This window comes from Eubalaena glacialis, chromosome 10 (genome assembly GCF_028564815.1).
Source record: "Eubalaena glacialis isolate mEubGla1 chromosome 10, mEubGla1.1.hap2.+ XY, whole genome shotgun sequence".
In the NCBI taxonomy this organism is placed as follows: Eukaryota; Metazoa; Chordata; class Mammalia; order Artiodactyla; family Balaenidae; genus Eubalaena; species Eubalaena glacialis.
In genome coordinates this window covers 87,524,783-87,537,743 of record NC_083725.1, presented here as the reverse complement: position 1 = coordinate 87,537,743, position 12,961 = coordinate 87,524,783, and the positions used below count along the sequence as shown (strand labels likewise).

Sequence of the window (12,961 nt, the reverse complement as noted above, 5' to 3'; positions counted from 1 at the left end):
TCATCAGGCCATCATTACAATAAAATTAGCCTTGCAGATAAGAAGTTCCCATCCTGCACTGATGCCATGACACTTCAGATCAAGACTAAACGCGGGCAAAAATCCCTCCTCCCCTCTGGAAGGTGCAGCTGGGGTGAAATCAGGGACTATGGCCCCCTACCTCCTCCCTCCCCAGTGAATATTCTGCCCCTTCATTTCTACACGCCACCTAACCAGCTTGCCAAAGAAACTCAGGGCAGCTACTCACCTAAGACTGCCCTCTCTCCCCTTGAAAGCCAACTATCGCTTAAATAAATCCTCGCTTTTCTTTCTTGACTTCCTGTCTAGTCTCTGAATTCTTTCCGTGAGGACACAAGAACCTACCCTCCAGGAAGAAACATCTTTGGCGGAGCCACCAGGAGAAGCCTCTCTCCTTCCTCGCGCTTGAGAGGGGCTGCCTTACTTCCCACCATTTCTCTCCTGCTTTCAAATCGTCTGTCCCATTTTTGGACCTATTGCCGCAGAGATGTGACTGCCGGTTGAGCATTTAAAAGCCGCTGGGTGCTTGCCAAGAGAAATCTCCCACGAGAGAGGAGGAGTGGGTCATGGAACGGACTAGAGAGATGATAGGTCTGTCCGCTCACCTCAAGGCAATGTCCACGCAAAGCTTTTAGAAACACATTTAAAAACATAACACCGCCCCCCCCCCACGGCTACCCTTATAGACTTATTATTGGTCCACCTATTCTGCCAGCATTTTCCAACCTTGCAGCTAGGTCTTCCCCTTTCACTGTTACATATGCGCAGGGCAAGTCAGGAAAGTTTCCCGCCGTTCTCACAAGCAGCTAGCGTCCGGACCATAGGAGCTTTGCCCTCTCGGTTTGCCTTATCCACCATTTAATTAACTGTAATCAGGTCCAACTGTGTGAAAACACAAAATGCAACCTTACTTACACAGAGTTCCAGCCATGGTTGCTGCTGCAGTCCCTTCAGGAGCTCCCTCCGGCCCTGGATGGTCTGTGCCCCGTAACGCCGAGCGTTGGGAAGGGGGAGGTCCTGCCCCGAGCAGCTGAGACCCATGGTGGTGGGACTGGGTCCGGGCTGCCATCCTTCGCCGCCCGCCTCCGCTTGCCCTTGGCCTCCGGCCACCCCCGTCCAGGGTCTGCCACAGGTCTGGGGTCTATCGGCACCACCGCCCTCTGACCTCACGCTGTGGGGCGGGGCACATACGTGGCCACGCCCCCGGGATAGATGGAGGGGGCGGGGAGTGACCCACGTTTGCCGTACTTGCCTAGCCGGGTCTAGGGCTTGGGAGCGTCCTTGCAGGGCCGGCGGGCCCTCCGTCACAGTGCCTCCACCTTGGGCTGCCATATTCCCCCCTGCGCCTGGCCCACCACCAGCTGGACGGAGCTTCTGTAGGAAGGGGTTGGGGCAGGGCAGCACCGAGGCCTGAGGTGCACCCACCACAGAAGGGAAGGGAAAAGAGAGACTTTTTCACAGACCACCTCCTTTAATGGCTAGTGCCTGTTTTCAGAAACTTACCACCTTGTTAGAAAAAATAAAAATAAAAGCTGGGACCTTTGGTTCCATGCCAGTCTCCCTGCAGTACTCGAATCCTACCTGTCCTCCAACCAAATGGGGAACATAGCATGGTCCAAGATCTCCGAATCATAAATGAAGCTGTAATTCCTCTTCATCCCATCGTTCCCAACCCATACACAATCCTCACTCAGATCCCAAGGACACAGCCTGCTTTAAACACAGTCCTCGATCTTAAAGATGCCTTCTTCTGTATACCTGTTCACCCTGATTCCCAATACCTTTTTGCTGTTGAATGCACTGGCCCAGACACTAATGAAAACCAACAATATATCTGGACTGTCCTTCCTCAGGGATTCCAGGACAGCTCACACCTGTTTGGCAATGCCCTAGCTAAGGAATTAAGGAAAGTAAAATGAGAGACAGGGGCATTATTACAATATATAGATGACTTCCTTATCTGCAGCTGCTCAAAGGAAGCTTCAGACTAAAGTACTGTACAGGTCCTCAATTTCCTGGGCTCCAGGGGGTATAAAGTATCCCCGCAGAAAGCCCAAATTGCCTTCCAGAGAGTCACCTAACTGGAACATGTTCTAAGCCCAGGGAAGAGCTCCCTTACAACCCAGCGTAAGGAAGCAATCCTCCAGCAACAACCACCACATACAAAGATAATTGCTCTGAACCTTCTTAGGAATGGATGGGTTTTATAGAATTTGGATCCCCAGGTTTGGTGTCATGGCAAAACCATTGTATGAGGCCTTGAAGGGACTGGACATGGAACCTCTAGATTGGACAGGGAATTTACAAAGAGCATTTGACCGGATTAAGACCGTCCTGACTAGCGCCCCAGCCCTAGGGATTCCAGATCTTAACAAGCTCTTTACTGTATTTACCTCAGAAAAATAGGGAATAGCCCTGGGAGCTCTCACCCAAAAAGGAGGGCCATTTCCATGACCAGTGACATATCTCTCAAAGCAATGGGACTCAGTGGCCTCAGGATGGCCAGGCTGTCTGAGAGCTGTAGCAGCCACAGCCCTGCTAGTTGAAGAGGCCACAAAAACTCACCATGGGTCAACCCCTGGAAGTATTAACCCTACACCAGGTACAGGGAGTATTAGAAATTAAAGTGTATCAATGACTGACTGGAGGCTGCCTTACAAAATATTAGGCCCTCCTTCTTGACTCTCCTGAATTAACCCTTAAAGTATGTCAGACCTTAAATCCAGCCACCCTTATGCCAGTAGAAAGCCTAGAGGAATTGTCTCATTCTTGTACTGAGACCATCAATCAGGTATATTCTAGCAGATCTGACCTTAGGGACTAGCCCCTTGAGGACCCTGATGCTGTCTGGTTTACTGATGGAAGTAACTACATACATGACGGTGTCTGGAAAGCAAAGTATGCCATAGTAGATTTACATAAGGTCATAGAGGCTGATGCCCTGCCCCCTGAGACGTCAGCACAAAAAGCCAAGATTATAGCCCTAGCTCGAGCTCTAAGGCTAGGAAAAGACAAGAGGATCAATCTGTACAGATGCTAAGTATGCATTTTTGGTGTTACTTGCACATGCAGCCATTTGGAAACATAGAAGACTCCTGACTGCACAGGCCTTTTTTTGTCTGCCTCCAGGACACTTTTCATCCCAAAATGTGTGGTTTCCTGTCAGTCTGGAGGTTCCTGCTTTTCTTTGTCTGCGCAAAGACCCCCACTATCTCCAAGATGTGTGGTTTCCTGCCATCTGGCCTATGCCCCCCTTTCTCTGCTATAATCTAGCTACCTGCCTGCTTTAACAAATCCTACGACCATCACTCTTCCACAGTGTTGATCCTAATAATTCCCCATTACACACCCTGAGCATGAATTTCCATCTCAGAGTCTGCTTTCTGGAGGGCAGGACCAGAAACACATATTAAGTTTGTTTGCCCCTAAAACTGTTATCTCAGTGGATGGGATAGATGGGGGGAAATTCCATTCTAAAGATCATATGTGAAGCCAATGCTACATCTTTTTCTTAACACTGTAATTCTAGAAAGGAACTATTTTACCCTTGTAAGGGTAATTTTTTTTTTCAATTTCCCTGATTTCAGAAGTCAAAAACTTTTCTCCACCAGCATTTCCTTGAGAAACCTCTTATTCATAAATCCTTTCTCTGTCACTTTGATATGTACGTAAATCTTTTTAAGGGTAAATAAGCTAGGAAAAACCAGGAAATTTTTTCTTAAAGGCCTGGGAGCCGTGTCTTTGAAATGTAAATATCAAAGAGAATCTATCTGTCTAGACTCGAGGGAGTCCCCATCTCCCTGTCATCAGAATTTTAGCCCAGAGGCCTTGTTCCAAGCTGCAACCACTGGCTTATCACAGAGATACAGAAGTTTTATTATTGCTTGAGATAAAAGCAATTAGCTAGCCCAGCTGGCTACCCCAATTACCAGGTGAATTTGAAGTAAACTATGAAAGAATACATAGCAAACAGTTCTGCCCAAGTCTTCTTCCAAACAAATTATCATTAATCTTGAGAACATGTATGTAATAGATTATATCTGCTTGTTGGTATTCAAAGGATGGAATTTCTTTGTGTCTTTCTAATATCATTAGAAGATTACCTGTGATGAACAGCCCTGTTTGATTTAATGTTTATTCAATAGTAAAACTCTTTTCTTTCTTTTCTATATTTGAGGAAAGGATTTTCTAGGTTGACAGGAACTTTATTTTCATTTTTCCTCAACACACACAACAAGTTTCTGTCACAATAAAAATGTAAAATAAAACAATGGTCTCATCAGTGATAACTGATGCCAGTGGTTTTCCCGTCACTGGATCAAATCCGGGGAAGTAGTTGTACAGCTAGACGGATCTTCACAGTGGAAAGAATTAGAGAGATGGAATCTCTGGTATCTTCATTTGTTCAAAAGGGCTCTGGGCAAAACTCACACTTTACAACACCATAGAAATTGAAACTCCCATCCCCATGTGGACCCTGGGTATTAATGAGCTGGCTTGCATAAAAAGGAACGAAATTGGGTCTTTGGAGAGACATGGATGGATCTAGAGACTGTCATACAGAGTGAAGTAAGTCAGAAAGAGAAAAACAAATATGGTATATTAACGCATACGTGTGGAACCTAGGAAAATGGTACAGATGAACCGGTTTGCAGGGCAGAAATAGAGACACAGATGTAGAGAACAAACGTATGGACACCAAGGGGGTAAAGTGTGTGGGGGGGTGGTGGTGGGATAACTGGGAGATTGGGATTGACATGTATACACTAATATGTATAAAATAGATAACTAATAAGAACCTGCTGTATTAAAAAAAAAAATGAGCTGGCTTGGAGCATATGTGTTGAGAGGACTTTCCTCACTTAGAACTAAGTGACCAGGTCCAAAACCAGTCTTCTTTAGCCCATTATCCCCAGGACAGTGGTTATTAATATTTTGGAGAATGTCATTAATTCTTGGGGACTCTGATGACAGCTTTGAACATCCTACTCAGAAAAGTACACATATCTACTTCAAGTCAAATTCTTGTATGCAAATTTAGGAGAGTTCTGAAACTTCTGAGCCGGCCTCTTTCGGTCAGTAACCATGAGATTTAAATATTCTCTAAGACTGTACAATTTTCACCTGGTAGATATTCAGTAAATATTGGTTGGGTAAATCCTAGTCTTCCCAAAAGTAATAAATGATGCCCATGAGTAAAATGACAAACTATATTTTTCTTGTTGTCCTATGGAAAACTGAGTCTCCAAAAGAAAAGTGTTCTTAGCTATCCTTGAATTTCAATTTAACTTCACCATGCTTCTAGCAAGAATCTTCTCTGTATATATCACTATGCTATATGTGTGGGGATAATGTAGTAATTAAGAACATAGACTCTGGAGTCAGATTGCCTGGGTTTCAAATAATAAACCACTGTCCTCAGTTTCTCATAAAAAAGAAGATAATAACAATATCTAGTCCATTTGTTTTCTGTGAGAATTAAAGCAATTCACATACTACATTTAGTCAATATTTGATGAAGTAAATACCCAATAAATGTTAGCTATAATGATTATAAAAAGAAAATTTATATTAAAGAGATGCTATTTAAGGATTCATCTGGCAGAAAGCAACTGTTGGAGAAGTTAAGAAGTACTTATATTTATATTAATACTTGAAAAGTAAAAATTTTAATAAAGTGTATTAGAAACATGTACAAACCTCTTTTCTCTGAGCCTAGGCAATTAGAATGAATGTAGGAGTAGAGGAGAAGAGAAAAAACAGTAATAATAGCCTGATTCACACAGATGGGTGAAATCAAATATGGACTGAGGAACAATTCCATATTTAAAGTTTTAACAGTTGGAGAGAAGTTTGAAGAGTTTTAATAGGACACACATAAGGTTCTTTCCCTTTGAGGTAGATCACTTTTTCTACTTAAGATAGATCTATGACACTTTCAGATAGATCACATTTTCTACATAGACAAATTTGATGAATGGGGAAATAAAAATGAATCTTCAGGTTGCAGTTCTAAATGATGTGATAGAATTTGAATAATATAATTTGGGAGTGATTGGAAAACAAAGCTCATATTGACACTTTGCTCTTTTTCCCTCTCCCCCTACCAAAATTATTTAGATTTTTGGTTTTCTGGTGGAAAATTATGCTGTGAGAGAATATAATCACTATAAATTTGAATAGGTATTATTCTTCTTTTAATACAACTGTACTGAATGTGAAAATACGTATCATTCAGCGGCTCTGCATGAACCGCTTGAAAATGCATATAATGAGTTTATAAGTTTCCAGGTTTTTATTTTGCAATTTAATTTCGCTAGGTAGCCAGAGAGCAAAAAACTTATTTTTTCTACTTCATTTCCATTGCAGGCCCCAAAAGAGATATTCCAAATTGTCTTTCTTTTGCAGAATGTCCTAGGGGATCAAAGTTATAAATCCTGCCCACAAAAAATAGTGATAACTTTTCACAGCCAAAATAGTCAAGGTGGATTTAGTACAGGGAAGCCCAATTTTGCACTTCTTTCTTCACCTTCCATAAACTCAGTCTTTTGGATTGACTATCCAGAAAACGGAATCATTCTCTTTGTGTTTTTATGCGACCTGAAGATGAAAGTTTAATGACCTCAATTTCACATATGACTGTGGGATAGCAGACTACTTCCTGATAAATATTGGCAACATCCACAAAGCACTATTTTGTGTTGTTGCTTTTATGACTTCCAGAAATTATGTGTACTTACTTCAAATTAACTGTATCACCCTGATTCTTACTTTCACGTCCTTGCTCACATTGTTTCCCATACTTGGAATTATTTTTCCCTACATAAATGTATACAAATTCTATTTGTGGATCTAGATTTTATTAAAGTTCTACCCTCTTCACAAAGCCTTCTGGGTTCACCTAAATTTGAAATAATCTCTCTGTCCTCTCTGCAGCATAGATTGTAATATTTATCTAATGTTTATGACTCGCTGCCTGGGCAAAATCACAGCTGGATATTTTATATGCAAGTGGACATGTTAAACTCTCAGAATGAGTTGTCAACTCCTCCAAGACAGAATCATGCCTTACACTTTGCGTGTATGGCACAGGACACTGGCACTTTATTTCTCCATGCTCTAGAACCCAGAGGTACGTTCATGGTGTAGCTGAAGATCCTTAAACTGCAGATTTGCTCACTGACAAAGGCCCTCTTCTAAAGCTCTGAGTGTTCCCCACTTGGGACAAAAGGGAAAAACTCAGAAGGCTGAGTCATGGGTTTGAGATTGAGAGAGCTGCTGCAGCCTGAGATCACTCTCTGTTTCGTGGTGACCCTGGGGCCGTGGATGATTATAAGAGTTGACAGGGCAACCTGCCCTGGTGGCCTCCTTGTGCATCTGGACCCCATTTTGTCCCCAGGAAGAACTGAATGAATTACTTCTCCACTTCCAACTTAGGCAGCTCTAGAACCCAGGTTTCATGAACACTTTACTCTTCACAAAGAATGTGTTTGGGCTGGCATGGGGAGCTGGGGACATGAGTGACATGGGAGAATGTTGAAGAAGTGACTGAGCAGAATGGGGTCCACGTCAAAGCTGATGTTCCATAAGCAAGAAGCTCTGCTTGTATAAACAACTACAGAGGAAGTTCTAGACATGACATGACCAATAAGGGATGTAAATATGTTAGTCTAAACTATGGTAATAAAAGGACACAGCTCTGCCAGAAGAAAGATGGATTTATATTTCTATTTCGCTCTACGAAATGTTATTACAAAATGTTGATCATGTGAAGTGATAGTCAAGAAATATGAATTTAAAAATCTAAGAACAAAAATATTACAGAAGTATCTCTGACAGTTAACTAAAAGTACTAAAAATGATAATATTTTTGCTGAAAGGACCTGTGATGTTCTGGTGCTTGTAAACCTTTTAAAATTTGTGTTTCATGGTAATTTCATTTTTATAAGAATAAGGAAATAAACATTTATTTTTGTTGCTAATTTTGTATTCTTTTTCTTAATGAAGATGCCCAGTTATTTAAGATGTGAGTCCTAATGTGCATACACCTTGCCGGCCCCTCATGCTCTCTTGAACCTTTCATCTTGATGTCCCACGTGTACTTCACACTCAATATGAACTCATCAGCTTCCCCAGCCACAAACCTCTTCCTCATTCTCTGTTTGTTATTTGATTGAATGGTTCCACCATCACCATCTTGACCCCCAGGACCCAGCTCAAAAGAAAACTCCTCCAAGAGAAATTCTTAAGCTACCCCAATCCCAATTCATCTGATGAAGTAGCCCCTAGTGTCTTCCTCTAAAAGAGCAGTCATACCCTGAGCCCTAAATCCAATACTTTAGCCTCTCTTTATTTATCCATCATCTCTCTAAACTGTTCTCTTTATTTAAGGATAGAGTCTACTAAGTCTTACCTGTTTAGCTTCTCATTATTTAACATATGGCCTGACAATAATTGGTAGTAACAGAATAATTATTAAATCATTGAATAATCGTTCCTGAACTTCCTGCAAAGGTTTATTCTTAATTTCATCCACCCATTGGTACATCTACTCAGTAAACAAATTTTGATCATCTACAAGGCACCAGACACTATGCTAGTTACTGTGTACACACTGTTGAATAAATATCAGAGTTTGCTTCTAAGGTACTTTCAACTTTCAGAGAAAGAAACATAAATAGACAATTATAAAGAAGTTTGATATTGCCTGGGTAGAGGAAAGCACAAAAGATGCTGGAAACACATCAGAGGAGCAGCTAAAGCAATCTGGGATTATCAGAGAATGCTCCCCTAAGAAATGAGACCAAAACCAATTCTTGATGAATGAACAGGGGTTAAATCAGGTTAAGAAAGTAAGAAACAAGAGAGATTTTCCAACAAGAAGCAGCATGTGCAAAGGCACTGAGGAGTGAAAACATTCCTCATTAATGCTACTGCAATTCTTGTGTATGAGGAGTATGCAGGGAGCATGGACCAGTGAAAAAGACTTGGTTGCAGAGGTGGGTGGGCCCAGAGCTGATACATTTATCCTTTTACCATCACTCTGTCTATGGCATACTTTTTTTTTAAAGTATCATTTTAACTTTATTTATTTATTTATTTATTTTATTTATTTTTGGCTGCGTTGGGTCTTCGTTGCTGTGCACGGGCTTTCTCTAGTTGTGGCGAGCGGGGGCTACTCTTCGTTGTGGTATGCGGGCTTCTCATTGCAGTGGCTTCTCTTGTTGCAGAGCACGGGCTCTAGGTGCTCAGTCTTCAGTAGTTGTGGCACACAGGCTCAGTAGTTGTGGCTCGTGGGCTCTAGAGTGCAGGCTCAGTAGTTGTGGTGCACGAGCTTAGTTGCTCTGCGGCATGTGGGATCTTCTCGGACCAGGGCTTGAACCCATGTCCCCTGCATTGGCAGGCGGATTCTTAACCACTGCACCACCAGGGAAGTCCCATACTTTTGTTATCAAACAAAATTTGTCACATGGTCAGTTCCATTACTAATCTATTTGGGCCTTGAAGTCATGACTATATCTTAATCACCTCTCTATTTGTAGCTCCTAGCACAGTTTATGGTGCTGTATTCAATAAAGATCTAATAAATTGTTTTGTGCACATTAAACGCTCAAAAACACTTCATTATACATGCATGGAATTGATTTAGCATTTGTTTAAGGTCAGTATTTGAATCAAAAACTCTAATTTAATACAAAATGATGAACCAATAAAATCAGCAGGTGTAAGGGAAACTACGTCAGTGCATTTGACTCAGAATAATTGTTTCTTTGTTATAGGGATTTTATTTGTGCCTTTAAAGAATGCTTTATACATATTTCTACCTTTATATGCAACATATTGCTATGAAAAATTAATAAATAATTAGAAAATGAAGATAATTTTCTATGCTTGGGACAGACTAAGAGGATATTTTTTTGGATACTTTCTCCTTCTAACTCTTTGTGTTTTATATTCCACACCTCAGCTTCAAGAATGTCTTCTGTCACACCCCAACTATCAACCTACTGTTCTATGAAGAAACCAAAGGATTGCTAAAGTTTTCAGTGTGGCAACTGACATTTATCGATCTAAAATTCTATGGCTTTGAATAAACCACAACAGTACATTTAAAGTAAGAGTGAGGGCAGCAACCATAACTTACTCACCTATACATCTCCCAGAAAACTAAGCTCACTGCTTTATCAACAGGAGGTCTCAACAAATGTTCATTTAGTTGAATTAAACTGCACATCAGATTATTTTGGATTCTCATGTGTTAGGGGTCTTTATGTCAACAATTCCAATATTTCAAGGCACATGAGAGGAATAATCAATATCAATTTTTGTGGCAAATCTAAAATTAAGCTGTTAGACCCAGCTTGTTACAGACCACATAAGAATTAAGGCACCACCAATATTTTTTTCGTTTGAAAATTAATTCCAGGGGCTGATTCCAGGCAATGTTGTGAAATAGGCCACTTTGATTTTGATTCCCTTCTTTTTGTTGCTAAGTCCCAAATCCTTTTGGTGGATTCTCTCTGTAACCTTTTTGCCAGTGCCCTTTGGTACTCAGCCCCTTCCCTGTCATGCTTCACTTAAAGGCTCCCAGTTGAAAATTTGCACCTCCTTTCCTGCCATTAATTTTTTTTTGACATGTGGGATCTTAGTTCCACAACCAGGTATGGAACTCGTGCCCCCTGCAGTGGAAGCGTGGAGTTTTAACCACTGGACCACCAGGGAAGTCCAGCCGTTAAAAATTTTTCATGTGATATAACATTCCCCCAAGACTTGGGAGCACAAAGTGTTGAGGATCATTCTACTTAAATATTGTATTACCATGAAAGAATAGTAAGGAAAATTCAAGAAATCTAGAGGGGCAAATAGAGTATCTATAAGAAGGAGATTTTTACAGGGATTAAAAACTTTCATTGGTTCACTACTTGTAGCTGACATATATTGGACACTAACTATATTCCAGCACTGTTCTATCTATGTACTTCACATGTACCACATGTTTCACCTTTACAACAACCCTGTGATGTAGGCTTTGTTATTATACCCATTTCACAGATGAGAAACTCAAAGTGCAGAGAGATTAAGAAACTTGCCCAATGTTGTGTAGTTTGTAACTGGCAAAGCTAAACCAAATTCAGGTAGTCTGAACCCAGAGTTCATGCTCTTAACCACTTTATTATCTAACAAAATTGGTGGTAAGCAACTTTTGTTTGGGGGGCACATTAGGTAATAGGGATACTGAGATGAATTAGACATCATCCCTGCTCTCGAGCTCACAGTGGAGCAGTGAAAACTTATTTAAACTAGTAATAGTAAAGGTAAACACCTTATAAAAAAGACTTTTATTATTTTATGGTATTCATTTATTTTTAAACATTCAAAGCAATTATTTACTGTAAGAGCAACATAGCAAAAGTACAAATTAAAATTATGATGAAAGAAAAAGAAGTTCTCAAACCCATTACAAACAATTTTTTTCCTTTTTTTCTATACCTTCTCAAATACTTAGATCATTTCATATTTTACTTTTCCTTACCTACTCGCCTAATTTGTCATTGTGTAGTAAAGAATTTGTCCTTGGCAAAGAGAGATTACTCTTGCCTTTGCCTTCAGCTTCTGGTAGATCATCTATGTCATACCTGATAGGAGTGTCTTTGTTTAGTGTGGAAGCTGATCACACTGGATCTTAGAGTGGAACTAGCCATATCCCATCATCATAGGGTGGATACTGGCCATTCGAGAAACACCAACCATGTGATTTAGGGTGGGAGTTTTGGGTCATGCAGTATCAGTTGACCTGGAGGCTGAGATAAAGTTCTTGGGCACTCAGTTAATCAATGATGCTTACGCAATGAAGCCCTAATAAAAACTCTGGGGCTTCCCTGGTGGCGCAGTGGTTGAGAATCTGCCTGCCAATGCAGGGGACGCAGGTTCGAGCCCTGGTCTGGGAAGATCCCACATGCCGTGGAGCAACTAGGCCCATGAGCCACAATTACTGAGCCTGCGCGTCTGGAGCCTGTGCTCCACAACAAGAGAGGCCGCGACAGTGAGAGGCCCGCGCACCGCGATGAAGAGTAGCCCCCGCTTGCCGCAACTAGAGAAAGCCCTCGCACAGAAACGAAGACCCAACACAGCCAAAAATAAATAAATAAATAAATAAAATTTTAAAAACAACAAAAAAAAACTGCTTTTAAAAACAAAACAAAACAAAAAAAACTCTGGACACAGATGCTCAAGTGTGCTTCCCTGGGTGGCAATAATGATCCATGTGTATTATCACAGATCAATGCCAGGAGGTTCAACACATCCTAAAGACAACAAAACCTCCATGTTTTTAACCTTCACAGACCCTTCTCTATGCATCTCTTCCTTTGGCTGATTTTACCTAATCCTTCCCTTGTAGTAAACTGTAACTATGAGTATAACAGCTTTCAGTAAGTTCTGTATGTCTAGTGAATTATTGAACCCAAGGGTAGTTTGGGGAACCCCTTGAATTTACAGTTAGCATCAGACATGGGGATAGTCTTGGGGACTAACTCTGGGTAGTCATTCAGTGTACATATAATATCATCTTTAATCTGTCAGTTTTAGACATTTAGGTTATTCCTAATTATCTGCTGTTAGGGATAATCCTGAAATAAATATTTCAATGCAAATAATTTGTCTCTTCTTGGCTATAAATATGTACTTCTTTTACGTCCCATGAAACTAATTCACACATGAAAATTTCTCCTTGTAACACCGAGTTTTCTCACAAACTGAACGTTGGGGGTTTTTTGGGCTTTAGTTGTCCTATTTCTTTCATATAATTTTTTTTTGGTGTCAGTTCTGTTTGTTTTTTTAATAGTTTTATTGATATATGTTATATACCATAAAGTTTATGTGTTTGAAATCATATTTCAATGGCTTTTAGTATATTTACAGTTATGCTTTTATATTAAAAAGA

At 40.7% G+C, this 12,961-nt stretch overlaps 1 long non-coding RNA gene across 1 annotated transcript in view; it reads right to left on the bottom strand.

Annotated features, from left to right (window-relative positions):
* The window catches only part of LOC133100086 (uncharacterized), a 208,726-nt gene extending 207,553 nt beyond the window's left edge, over nt 1-1,173 (bottom strand). Inside the window, exon 1 of the long non-coding RNA XR_009702385.1 lies at nt 934-1,173. This is a non-coding gene — a long non-coding RNA (uncharacterized LOC133100086). The remainder of the gene's footprint in view (nt 1-933) is intronic.
* Between the last annotated feature and the right edge of the window lie 11,788 nt (nt 1,174-12,961).